Source organism: Temnothorax americanus, unplaced genomic scaffold, assembly GCF_048541705.1.
Source record: "Temnothorax americanus isolate GAGA-0224 unplaced genomic scaffold, ASM4854170v1 Scaffold44, whole genome shotgun sequence".
Taxonomy (NCBI): domain Eukaryota; kingdom Metazoa; phylum Arthropoda; class Insecta; order Hymenoptera; family Formicidae; genus Temnothorax; species Temnothorax americanus.
In genome coordinates this window covers 666,058-680,229 of record NW_027509591.1, presented here as the reverse complement: position 1 = coordinate 680,229, position 14,172 = coordinate 666,058, and the positions used below count along the sequence as shown (strand labels likewise).

Here is a 14,172-nt window from a genome sequence, read left to right as displayed (position 1 = left end):
GTTTTCTCTTAATAATCTTGATAAACCTGCATCGACTTCCTCCTCCTCCTCCCTGTCGAATAAATTAGTCCGCGCTTTTCTACACTTGTCTTAAATCCTTCTACAATTGTGTCAGCTTCCATGCTTGTTGAACTGCAATCTCTACCCCAATTTTTGTAACATTTATGTTTTGCAGGTTCTTTTTCAAGTTTCTCTGCTTTTACACAAACTGCACAATATTTATTTCTTACAGACATGTGCAGCACTTTACCTGTTCGTGCACCACATATTGTGCCTACACCTGATAGAGAATCATATCGTCCTGTTCTGTATGATCTTTTCATCCAGCTTTCATCACCTGTAACTGCTATATGCGGTATTCCATTTATTACTTCATTGTGTTGTAATGCTAACTCACGTTCTTCATTCGCAGCAGCATTCATGCTTTCTTCAGCAGCTTTAGCGAAGGTTTCGCCAACAGTTTCATGTATTTTTTCGTATGTTTTCCTTCCCATGCATTTAATATTCATAGCAGCGCAACTTTCTTGCAACTGTGTAAATCCTGTACCAGTTAATATAGCGCCAGCCACTGCCCCTGTATTTACATCTAAACTTTCCTCAGGGGACGGTTCACTCCAGACATACTTTTCAAAATTACACATTCGACATTTGAAAAAAAATTTAGTTTTTAATCCGTGCGCAAGGGTACCGATAAACGTTAAATCGCGAAAACAGCATTCTATTCCGCGACTGTGCTCGTCAAATATTTCATGCAGTTGCTCAAAAACATACGTAAAATCTACGATACATTTTCCTGGCATACTCCCACTATTAAAGCGGGATGCATCTATATCGCTATTTATTATTAAAGTGTCCATTTCTTCAGTCTCATTGTCATCTGCTAATGTTCTTTCTAATTCATTATCGCGTGTCACTTTTTCTTCCTCATCATCCATTGCAGCCAATTCGCCATGCATCATGACATCTTGAATAGCTCGCTCATCTTGATCTACCTGCATTTTACTTTGATGTACATCTATTTCATCATCTATTTCAATACTCATTACAGCCAATTCGCCATGCATCCTGACATCATGTAGAGCTCGCTCATCTTTATCTACCTGCATGTTACTTATTTCATGTATATCTATTTCATCATCTATTTCACAATCAGTACTCATTGCAGCCAACTCGCTATGCATTATTACATCATGAAGAGCTCGCTCATCTTTATCTACCTGCATTGTGTTATTATCTATATCTGCATTTGCATTTGTTTGTACTAATATTTTGCTATGAATATTTCTTTCTTCCATTATGACTTCTTTATTTGCAATCTGTAGTAATTGTAATTTCTCTTCTCTCCTATAAATAAATATGCATCCGATACATGTGTCTAGATATACACAAGTATAATATTATCCTTATTAATACTACAAAAAAAAAGAATAATACTCCACGCTATCTATCTCGTTTTGGAATAAACGGACGAGAATCAAAGCAAAGTTCTAGAAATATAAATAACATTGTTCTCAATTTTTAATAATTGATTAAACAAACAGATAACATTTAAATTAAATAAATTTTTTTGCGCCTTTTTTATCAAATTTACGAAAATTGGATAGCAAACGTAGCGCAGCGAATGAGACGTTAGACTAAAACGCTGCACGTTGCCCGTTACAACCCAGCTTTTTCTAATTTTTTGGGCACGTAAATTTTTACAAAATTTATAAAAATTATTCAAGTGAATGATTTAGGCAACGTATATGCAGTTAACAAATTATTATTTTAGTATTATTATGATAACATTTTAGACTTTACTAGGCACCACAGATTCGCGCTTCGTATACGCGCTACTTAGCCTGCTTAGCAAATACTCTTGCATTATACTCTTACTATTACACTTAACCCGATACACAACTGCCAAAATATTCGATGACAGTTGCACGAAGCAAGCGTGTACGAAGAGAAGTAATCGGCATCGCGGAAAGGCAACAATAAAGTTTCATAAATGCGATCACTGTCGACATGCCTTTTTTAGAAGTTTGCTTGCTTTAGCGCATATCGTACGTGTTACCACAAATCGCGGAGGCGGGCAGCGTAATTAATAATTTTTATATTATAAGGAAAATGAATAGAAATAAAACGGAATGTTACTGTCTTTAATAAATGTTAAAATGTACGTTTTATTCAACCAAAATATTTTTACAACATGCATGACTTTTTTCTAACTTTTTTTTTAGTACATTATTTTTACGTGATGTCAATATCACGTAAAACAAATCATGCTGAACGAATACTCCGCGTAAATCAAAAGGGACAACTATATATCAGCTATGACGCGCATATATAGCACTTCTGTATTTACTTACAAGCAAAAGTATCCTTTGTAAGCAACAGTTTTTGTTACTGCAATACATATGTTATTACCTTTTATTAATCCGCGACTTTCGCCTGCTTAACCGCTTAACCGATGTTCGATATTTTTGCCCTTTGGCACTCCTTCCATACAGTCTTCCATAACTGTCGTATTTTGGCATTGCATGTATTTCTTTCTTCGCACGATCACAGACAAAATTACGTTCGACATCGGTTTTACGCGCCTCCATAATTATTAAAATAGCTTTGCACAAAGAATTACGATACAGTAACGATAGTATATATAACGCGCTAACCTAGTATATAAACCGTAATCCTTATCTGCTCGCTTGTTATATTGTCTTTTCACGCAATCCGCGAGATGCGACAAAAAGCACCGAAAACAAGGATTGCGTGCGGCATAGTGGTGTGCGTGTAAATGTGAATGCGACGCGACGGTGCCGTCTACTCATACATTGCTACACATACATGGCTCGGACTCACCGGGCCGAGCGAGTGTAAACAAAAGAACAATCAGTCGATCGTCTACCGCCGCATAGGAGAGATAGATGTGAGTATATTATTTTGTATATAAAAGAAATTTGTTATTACTATCAAATATATCTTTTAACTTTTAAATAATAAAAAAATAACGTGCCACGCATGTTGTGTAATATTATTTAATCTGCATATTGTGTGTAAAATAGGTCGAGCAAAAACAGAAGGGACATTATGAGAGCGAACCGATCAAGAGAAGAAGACGATAGAAGGAAAGAGGTAGAGAGAAAGAAAGAGGAAGACAGAAGGAAGGAGATAAAGAGAAAGAAAGAGGAAGATAGAAGGAGAGAGAAGAAGGACGAAAATGAAGTAATAAGAAAGAAAAGGTTAGTACACTATTACTTTATTTTTAGATTTCACCCATACACCTAGTTTTCTCTTTCTTTTTCCTGTAAAAAGAAGCCGTGTAAAAAATTTTATTGTTAACGCTTTTCCGTGATTGATTCTCTCGCTTAGCTCACTTCATGTTGCAAGTAATGTATACTTTGACAGTTCGTATAAATGTTAGGTTATTATTGTAATTTCATATGTGATCAATGCATGTGACCGATTTATATATACTTCTTTATAAAAAGTAAAAAATAAAAATAGCTAAAAAAACTAAGTAGCGCGCTTCTATGATGTGTAATACCATAAATTGCATATGTAGTTTATAACAAAACGGTTCATATAATTTATTTATTACTACACATTTCTTTTATAATAAACGTTATAAACATAATTGAATTAGGAGACCGGAGAATGCGAAAGAAGAGAAACGAGGAAGGGAAAGAGAGAGGGATCGAGAAAGGCGAAGTGAAGGACAACAACGAAGGAAGGAGGGGGAGGAGGAAGACAGCGAAGAAAGGATGAGTGTGGACGAGGAAGAAAAAGAAAATAAAGGAAAAAAAAGAGGGGGGAAAAATTTGAAGGAAAGAAATCAAATGTATGTAATATTTGTGAATGCAATTACAGTTAAAAAATGTTTGCTATTTTATAAAATAATTTATTGCTTTATGATTTCTGTATAGCTATTACTCGTCAAGAGCACGGCGCGGGATGAGGAGCAGAGGAGGATGGATAGGAGGAGGAGGATGGAGAGGAGGAGGAGGAGGATGGAGAGGAGAAGGAGGGTGGAGAGGAGGAGGAGGATGGAGAGGAGGAGGAGGATGGAGAGGAGAAGGAGGATGGAGAGGAGGAGGAGGATGGAGAGGAAGAGGTCAGAGACGAGAATGGGACATGGAGCGCATATGGCCTGAATCTACAGGCCCTGTTTTTCATTTTCATTATTCACGTTATTCCGGTTATTCACAATAAAGAAATATATTTACCATATAATGTGTATCCTATTTTTTTCCTACGAAATCTCACAATTTACAGAAACAGAGAGAGAGAGAGAGAATCAGAATCAGAATCAAAATCATCATTTATTAGACGCTCTGGGACTACGTCCCCTAAAGCGTCGAAACCAAATTACAAAGAGTATCAAATAAAATAAACATTCGAGCATTCATATATAACAAAAAAATAAAAAAAAAAGTAACTACAATGGAAGATACAAAAGTAAAGTAAGTAAAGAAAATACAGATACTAATAGCTAAAAAATGATTTACAAGAGCCGTAGGGCAAAAAATAGTTTACACAATAATCTCAGGATACGCTTAGGTCTACCGACAGAAATCTCATGCGCTTAGAGATGAAAACAGAAATTTATATAATTTCGCCTTAAAAGAGCCGATACACGTCGTGTTGCGAATGTCGGAAGAGAGAGAATTCCACAGCTCGGCAGCAGAGAAACAAAAAGATCGCTTAAAGAATTCAGTACGGCAAAGCGGAAGGTTAAGGATATCGGTAGGAGATCTAGTATTCCGCTGCATGTTCTCATGCCTAAAAGTGAAATTGCTGAAGATAACTTGCGGCTTTTCCTTCCTGAGTACAGAGAATGTCAGACTTCCCACCAAATATGACCGCCTAAGATCGATCTTGAGCCAGCCCAATCTGACAAGATACGGAGTGATGTGTTCGTCGCGCTTAAGGTTGAAGATAAAGCGCACACATCTGTTCAGGGCTCTCTGCAGGCGCAGGTTATGCTGGCCTGTAATGTTAGTGAGAACTGTGCAGCAGTAGTCAAAATGAGGAAGCATTAAGGCAGAGACAAGCTTCACACGAAGAGGAACTGGGAGAAGTTGCCTGCAAAGTTTAAGCTGGTAGAGAGCCGAATTCACTTTGGAGATCGTTTTAGTCGCCTGTTTTTCCCATGAGAGAGTGCTATTGATTGTCACACCCAAGTACTCCACCGAGTCCGAGAAAAGAATCGCAGATTCCCCGACTCGAACCTGAGGCACAGAGTCCAGATCGACGTTCCTTACAAAGCGCAGTGTTCCCAAGATCATTGCCTTTGTCTTTCCAGGGTTGATCGTCAGCTTGTTATCGACAGCCCACTGCACAATCCTCTCTATATCCTCATTTATCCTCTTGATAGCGTCCAAAAGAAACACTGGCTCAGCATGCAGATAGATCATAAGATCATCCGCGTAAAAATTGTACTTGCAGTGCTGTAGGACATTTCCGAAATCCACCAGGTAGAGGAGAAAGAGAATCGGTCCGAGAACAGAGCCCTGTGGTACACCCTTTCGAACAGTTCTCTCAGTCGACGGCATCCCAGTGGACGGGTCGCGTACCGCCTGTTTTCTATTAGTTAAATAGGAACAAAGCCAACGCAGAGTAGAGCAAGCAAAGCCCAGATTCCTGGCCTTGTCAATCAAGATGTCGTGACAGACATTGTCAAAGGCCTTAGAAAAGTCAAAAAATACGGCTATAGTGATCCTCCTCTTATCAGCAGCCAGCCTGACCTCGTCCAAGACCCTTATGAGCGCCGTCTGCGTGGAAAAATCCTTTCTGTAAGCAGACTGAAAAGGGTCGAGAAGGTTGTGTTCCTCTAAGTATCTCATAATCTGGTCTGCCGCGATGCGCTCGAGGACCTTCGAGGTAGCACACAAGATAGAGATTGGCCTGAAATCATTTAGCACGGCAGGACTTCTAACTTTAGGGACAGGACAGACAATGGCCGACTTCCAGACCTCAGGAAAGACCCCGTGGGTGAAGCAAAAGTTAAAAATGTGAGTTAAGGCTAGGAGGATGCTCGGAAGCGCCCTAACCACCAGGCTCCGAGGTAGTCCATCCACTCCCATGGCATCCGACTTACTCTTACCGATAGTCCGAACAATATCCAGGGGCTCAATGTTGCTCCAATAAAATTTTGAGTCATCATACGCAGTCTCGCCCAAGCAGATGGCCTGGATACAGTCCGTGTTCGACGTCACGTTGCACGTAAAGTGGTCAACAAGTTCCTCGCTGGTAAAAGCGAGATTCTCCGTCCTTGCTTTGGATTTAAGAAGACCGAATTTTCTAAGTTTTCGCCAGATCTCATTAGGCTCATTCAAATCTTGGAACTCCTCATGGAAGAACTCCGACTTAGCCCTCCGTACCTCGACCTGCACCAAGTTTCTCAGGCGTCTAAAGGTGAGGTAGTTAGCGTCCGTTCTACTCCTCATCCAGACTCTTCTGGCTCTATCCCTCTCCCTCATCCGGGATTTAATATCCTCCGTGAGCCAAGGTGCTGGCAGGTGCTTGGGTCGCATGACCCGGAAGGGAGCATGTTGGTCGTAACAAGTCAAAAGGAGATTGTTGAAGATATCAACCTTTGCGTCAACACTAGCTGCAGAGTAAAGCTCAGACCAGTTCAGAGACGCAAGTTCGTCGAGAAAATTTTCCAGATTAAAAGCTCGAAAATCCCGAACTCGGATGGTGCGCTCAGGGATCCGCTCTATCCTTACATCGTATGTGATGGCGATGATATCGTGAGCGGATAGAAAGCAGACCTCGCGCTGCACATAATCGACAAGCTTATTAGACTCATCTATAAGGCACAGGTCAAACAGGGTGGAGGCAGTACGGGTATGATGCGTAGTGGTGTAGGGCACAAGAAAAAAGTTAGATGCGCGTACAAATGATCGAATATGTTCCGAGTCAAAGGTCGAGGAACAAAGATCGGCATTAAAATCCCCGAAAATGATGGAGTGCTTGTAATTAACCGACAAATCAGAAAAGACGTCAAAGAAATCCGAAAATCCGCAGTGTAGTGGTCTGTAAACAACAGCTAGTAGTATCTTGGAACAGTTCCTGACAGAAATCTCAAGGATTAGATGTTCAGGACCTTCACAGTTGATGTTCCCGGTTTGGCGCAAGGTCGAGGCCTGGAAAGAGTTCGACATGTATACTGCCACCCCCCCACCACCTCTACCGACACGGTCGCATCTCAAGAGATGATATCCATATAGAGAGACCATATGATCCGGTACATGCGGTTTTAGCCAGGATTCAGATATGCAGATGATATGATATCCCGAACCAACGAAAAAGGATCGGAATTCATCAAGATGTGCAAGCAGAGATTGGCAGTTGACATGACAGAGACGAAGATGATTCGTAGGCTCGTTATCCATAATTAATGCTGCTAATCCTTTCCGACATACGTCTGCGTAAGATAGGACAGTTCTTGTTGTCAAGGGCTGAATGTTGTCGTCCTGCTTGAGGCAACCATCGCTTGCAGTTCCCGCACTCCGGTGCCCCGCTCCTTATGGTGCAATTCCTAGTTTCGTGACCGCCTGCACAGTGACCGCATATAGTCGTGAAACGACAATTTTTCGCGAAATGACCGAAAGCAAGGCATTTGAAACACTGTAGGACTCTTACGTAGTCAGTAATCTCGCAGGCAAAGTAGTCTAAAAATATGTACCGGTCTTTAAGCAAATGAGTGCGGATGTCCGGAGTGACCTCAATCACGCAGTTGGTCGTGCGCCGATTATCTTTCCGGGGAAAGATGTACACAACTTTTAACTCAGGCGCATCGTGGTCCTTTAGGTTGAGAGTGACAAGATCCTCCTTTATCTCCTCCCTCGACATGGTGCATGGCACTCCACGAATCAGTAGCCTAGGGTTGATTTTGCCTTCCTGCTCCAATCTGAGTCCAGCGTCTTCAAGTTCCCGAGAACTTTTTATCTTGGGCAGATTCACAGTAAGTGCCTCAATACGCACACCGTTGTTCTTCGCTGACGTAATTCTGTTGACCTTTAGGTTGTACTCAGATGGCTTAATGGTCTTTTGCAGCACTTCCCTGGTTTCCCTAGACGTTTTGTACTTCGCGGAGAAATCCTCCTTTGGAGTAACAATCAAGTTGGTGGTTCTAGGTACCTCGATAGAGGAGCCGCGAGCCACCCGCACGCACGACTGCTCCGAAACCACCGCTGCATAAGAGGGCACAGAGGAAGCGCCGGCGTTCCTCTGCTCTATTGACTGAAGATTGCCGCTCAAGCTAGCTGTTAATTTGTCGTGGGCATCAGACAAGGCGTCGCCTACTATGCTTCTGACCGTTTCCGCAATGTTAACCTGTTGAGAATCGCTTTCAATCATCTTAAGATATGCCGCAGATAGTTCAATAAATGCCTCTTTACAAGCGCGAAAGGCCGAATCGATCTGAGTTCTCTTTTCAAGACTTTCCTTGCTAGTCAGAAGCAGTCTCGACACATTGTCGTGATGCCTGTTAAGAGATTGCCTCAGGGCATTGACTTTCGAAGCATTTAATACAGAGTTTTGCAAATTCGCCGCCGATAATGTACGCGTAAGACCTTTCGTAATATTTATATTTGTGTTTTCCCTCTGCCCGCCGCCTTCCGTGTCCGCAGAAGTGGGAGAAGGATCCGTCGTCCGCTCCGGTTTCGACATATCGCACGAAAGGAACCAATGGGATGTGTCAGCGCATGCGCCCCTCACTCAGACTTCGGCAAGAAGATCGAGTTCCAGAAAAATCAATCGAGATTCACAGTGAAATAAGAGAAAATACCTCAGAGACTCTCGTGATCTGACCCTGAACAGGGAGAAGCAGCAAGCAATCAGGCTTTGCAGTCCGTGCACTGTAACGAGAAGGCCCCGAAGGGCCATGGACAGCAGAAAATATTCTCAGAATACAGAGCGATATTTGACACGTCTAAATGTACTTACAGCACGAGAAAGAGAGAGAGAGAGAGAGAGAGAGAGAGAGAGAGAGAGAGACAGACAAAAGGGAGAGTGCAAAAGAAAAATGAGATGTCAGCGTTATATACCCGTGCGGTAACACCCAGTCTCGAAATAGACTGTAGCAGCGCGGCAGGACGTCTGACTGCTAATACGCTGGCCCGGGTTCGTTTCCCGGTGCTTCTTTTTATTTTTTTACTTTTTTTAATATATATATAATAATTATATATAATTATTCCGAGAACGAAAGAGCATGTAAAAAATAATTAGAAGTGTGTGTGTAATCGAATAATATGAATGTAATGATTTTTTACATAACGTTAAGAGTTTAATAAGGGAGGTGAGGAGAAGGATAATAATTAGTAACTAATTTTCCCTTACACAAATATATTTAGTCATACGGTGTGATTAATGGAGAATAGTATTATCTTACACCTTATAACAAATAAATTTTTGTTTCAACTTTCACAATTAATTGAAAAAATTATTGACGGGTCATTTCGATTTTCTTTCTCATCCTCTTCGGAATCGTCTTGTGCCCAAAACGCGTGCGTTCCTGTATTATGTCGTGTTCAAATGTTATAAAGAAAATCAATACATTTTGACTATAAATTAAATTATTTTTTACATGCTCCTTTGTTCTTGAAATAATTAAATAATTATTACTTTGTAATAAAAAAAAAATAAAAAAATAAAAGGAAGCACCAGGGAACGAACCCGGCCCAGCGTCTTAGCAGGCAAACGCCGTACCGCGCTGCCACACACCATTTCAGGATTGAACGTTACTGCACGGGTATATATGGAACGCTGAAATCTTTTTTTGTTTATAACTTTGCAACGAATGCTTAGTATCAACTAATATCTTATCTATATACTCTGAGGTTCTCCCCTTGCAGACTATTAAAGTATCGTGCACATCTGCGCTTTTCGACGTGTACCCTCTTTTTCAGATCGCCGGGCCACGTCGAGAAAGCAATCTAGCAGCCTCGACGCATCAGAGTCAGAGCGAGAAGGAGGGAATGATATTCTCTCTCTCGCTCGCTCGCACGGCGCGCCGAACTTAGCCGAGCGCGCATCGTCACGGACACGGTCGTCACGGAGACAGAGCATCTCTGTGTGCGTACGCAGCTGACATGTTACCGACATGTCAAGAATCGTGCAGCGCCTCACGCCTGCAAACCAATGAACTATAAGGCGTGGATTGGCGTGGAAAATGACATGTTGACAAGCCTATTTTGTTGTGCGTGCTATTTCTTTATTATTCGCTCTGTGCTTGTGCTCTAACGTTTAACGTATTCGTGAAAGTCGTAAAATTGGCCGAAAAGTAAGATTTGCACGCGGAAGAAACGTTTTCACCTCCTTTCGATAGTCATTAAACGGCTGTTTTTCCCGTATGTTTAGGCTTCGTTTTATGGCTGTTTGTTTATTGTCGAGGGAAAAGGGTAGTTTTCGGCCAATTTCGGAAGTGTTCTGAAACGATCTAGAGTGATTTTTTATTGAAATGTCTTTTTATTTGAAAATGGCATGCACAACAAAATTGGGTGTTTTCCTCGCCTCGATAGTAAGAATCCAATATGGCCGCGGTGACTACCCAGGAGCCTTAAATTGACGGAATAAAATCATTGCATCGCAGTCGTTGTGACAATTTAATTAAACGCCCGTCACGCCGTAACGAAGCGTCGTTGACCCATGGTTTCTATACTTAAAGTTGGTGTATTTATTCCTTCTTTCATTACACAAATTTACGAAACTTATAGCGTTTTTCTCTGGCAGAGCCGGTGCGCACTCAGTGCACATTAAAGCCGTCGTACATAAACCAACGTAAAGTGTATGTTTAATATAATCGGGTTAAATCATGAAATTCTCAATATTCTTTATTGCACTATTTGGTAAAATATGTACTGAGTATTTTATCAGTCGAAATATTTGCATTTTACTTTAAATATTAGAGACTAAATCAGTGTACAACGGCTTTAATGTGCACTGAGTGCGCACCAGTTCTGCCAGCGAAAAACGCTATTAGTTTTTTTGCACCCTGTATATCTCAGGAACTGCTTAATATTGTAACTCGTGCTCAATCGTGGTTAATCGGGACCGTGGTCAATATCAACGTGGTCAATCGGGACGGTGGTCAATCGGGACCGTGGTCAATCGGGACCGTGGCCAATCGGAACGGTGGTCAATCGAGACGGTGGTCAATCGGGACGGTGGTCAATATTAACGTGGTCAATCGGGACGGTGGCCAATCGGGACGGTGGTCAATCGAAACGGTGATCAATCGGGACGGTGGTCAATCGGAACGGTGGTCAATATCAACGTGGTCAATCAAGACGGTGGTCAATCGGGACCGTAACCAATCGGGACGGTGGTCAATCGAAACCGTGGTCAATCAAGACCGTAGCCAATCGGGACGGTGGTCAATCGGAAAGGTGGTCAATCAGGACCGTGGCCAATCAAGACTGTGGCCAATATCAACGTGGTGGATTGGGATTGTGGTTGATATCAACGTAGTCAATCGGGACCGTGATTAATAGGGACTGTAAGCAATCGGGACCGTAGTCAATCGCAACGTGATCAATATTAACGTGGTCAAACACAACGTAGTCAATCTCAACGTGATCAATTTCAACGTGGTCAATCGTGACCGTGGTCAATCGGGACGGTGGTCAATCGAAACCGTGGTCAATCGGGACGGTGGTCAATTTCGACCGTGGTCAATCGAGACGGTAGTCAATCGGGACGGTGGTTAATCGGAACCGTGGCCAATCGAGACCGTTGTCAATCGCAACGTGGTCAATATTAATGTGGTCAATATTAATGTGTGGTCAAACGCAACGTAGTTAATCTCAACGTGGTCAATTTCAACGTGGTCAATCTCAACGTGGTCAACAGGGACCGTAGTCAATCGGGACGGTGGTCAATCGGGACTGTGGTCAATTGGGACGGTGGTCAATCAAGACCGTGGTCAATCACAACGTGGTCAATTGCAACGTGTTCAATATTAACGTGGTCAATCGGGACCGTGGTAAATATTAACGTGGTCAAACGGGACGCTCCCGAATCGTTCGTCGTGCCTGCATGGTCTTCGCTCAAGTTTATTATACGAAAGTCCTCGTGCTATCACAGTAAATATATTCATACATATATATATACATATATATTTGTTAAAACGTAACTAATTCCAAATAATAATCGGAACAGACAGAGGTACACATGTGAATCTGAATACAAGTCACATTGTTCATCGTGTCTGTCTGCATAATCTTTGTTTGAGTTGCTCTATTTTGTATTGTCAGTGTGCTATCGTCTCTATTTTCTCATTTTCATCAGTCAGAAGACATTCATGTCGAATGAAGAAGTTGACGAAATCGTCACCGACTCAGAAGAAAATGTCGACGACTCAGAAGAATATGTCGACTATGTCGAGGACAATGACGAGGATCTAAAGTGGTTGGATAAGCGCGAGCTAATTCAGTTGGTATGAAGTAACTCGGCTTTGTACGCCAAATCAAGCAAGAAATATTATGGGAAAGGATTTGACAAGGATTTGGCATGGCAGAGCTTAGGATCGTGTCTCTCAAAGCCCATGTCAGGTAGCTGAGCATTTTATATTTTGTGACATAAGAGGTTAGTTAGGTTGCTCTGCCAGCAGATTGATATTTGTTTGATTTTAGGACCAGAGGTTTCCAAACTCTTTTATAATATTCGCCAACGTTTTGGGAAAGAAAGGCGACAGGTGGCTGCTTTATTAAAGGGTAAATCAGGCCAAGGAGCAAAGGCACCATACGTGCCTAAATGGCCGTTATACGAAGACTGTTTGTTTTTGGCAGACCACATCGTTGGACGCAAGTATGTGTTTTGTTTCATGTCACCCTCGCCACCTACGTCTCTTGCGCAACGACCCTCACCCACACCCTCGCCACCTGTATTCAGGTTACCCGAAGCTTCGGGGTCACCGTGGAGCAGTGAAAACGATTTATTTCTAAGTACAGAATTCTTTCGTAATAATTGGCCTAGATTACACCGATCGTTTGGTACGCGTACCAAACGGTTGGTGTAAACTAAGCCACTATGAAAGAAAATTAACATTAATTGTTGATCATGTTTGATTTTTTTTTGTAGATGAAGAAGAGGAAGCTTCAGTCTCGTCAGGTGCAAGACAGAGCTCGCCATCTGAAATTGCTGTTCTACAATCCATACAGGAAGCCGGTTTTAAATAAAGAAGGATTATACTTCCGCCGGATAATTTTGCCGTTAAAAAGAAGAAAGATGACGATTTGCTCAATCAGGCAATCATAGACCAAACGAAGCAGCTGTCCTCAGTGAAAGATAAGTTAAGTCATTCCTATGCAGTCAAAAATCCTAATTCAATTCTTGGCGCCGTCTCCATTGACAAGGTCATCGTACAAGGTGTGCTGGTTGAAAGGCACCTGGAGTGCATAATGGAATTATTGTCTATTATCAATGAAAAATATGTTAAGGATCGACAGGAGTAATTCCATTATCATATTGTCATTTTCATATTGTCATCAAATTAATTCATAAATTAATACTAAATTATCAATATTGGAGTTTAATTTTGCGGGCATGTTTATAAAAATATAGATTAAGGTTATGAACTATTTTTATAATAATGTATCTTTCCGACCTTCATCAAAAGCGATAAGAAATGTATTAAAAATGTTTTAATTATACATGTATAGGTAATACTAATGCTCAGATTTTATATTCTTTATATCCCTTTTCTTACTTTTACTATCATTATCTTTATTTAATATTATCGATTATTAAAATATATTGTAAGGGTAATATATTAATATATTACCCTTAGACTCGATATGCGCACTTTTAATGAGGAATCCTTAATGATTAATCTTTACACGCGTATTAATATGTGATGCTGATGTGATGTAACTGAGATCAATGGAACGCATGGAAGATAAAGTTGAGCCAACATTGTATGCATGATCTTTTGCATTGACACTTTGCTGAATCCAGACCGACCTGAAATGAAAAAATTGCATTATTAATATAATTTAATTGTACTAAATATTATACAAATCTTTTTAATTATTATAAGCCAAAGATAAAATGTGTGTGAATATAGTTTCATGTATCATCTTACATAAAACTCAACGTTGTAGATCGTGATTACTTCAAAGAGTTGATGACATCTCCCCTGAAAGCACGGTCATATTGCCAAAATCCAAAAGTGCCTGGTCCTCT

General features: G+C 41.1%; 1 long non-coding RNA gene and 1 pseudogene across 2 annotated transcripts; both read left to right on the top strand.

The window, feature by feature from the left end:
• Positions 1-2,526: 2,526 nt before the first annotated feature.
• On the top strand, positions 2,527-3,950 carry LOC143903176 (uncharacterized). The gene is made up of 3 exons (XR_013258638.1): positions 2,527-3,221; positions 3,626-3,820; positions 3,906-3,950. It is a non-coding gene; the product is annotated as an uncharacterized LOC143903176 (long non-coding RNA).
• Positions 3,951-9,019: 5,069 nt separating this feature from the next.
• On the top strand, positions 9,020-13,950 carry LOC143903163 (uncharacterized; annotated as a pseudogene). The gene is made up of 4 exons (XR_013258627.1): positions 9,020-12,071; positions 12,277-12,539; positions 12,621-12,932; positions 13,069-13,950. The product of XR_013258627.1 is annotated as an uncharacterized LOC143903163 (transcript).
• The last annotated feature ends 222 nt before the right edge of the window (positions 13,951-14,172 follow it).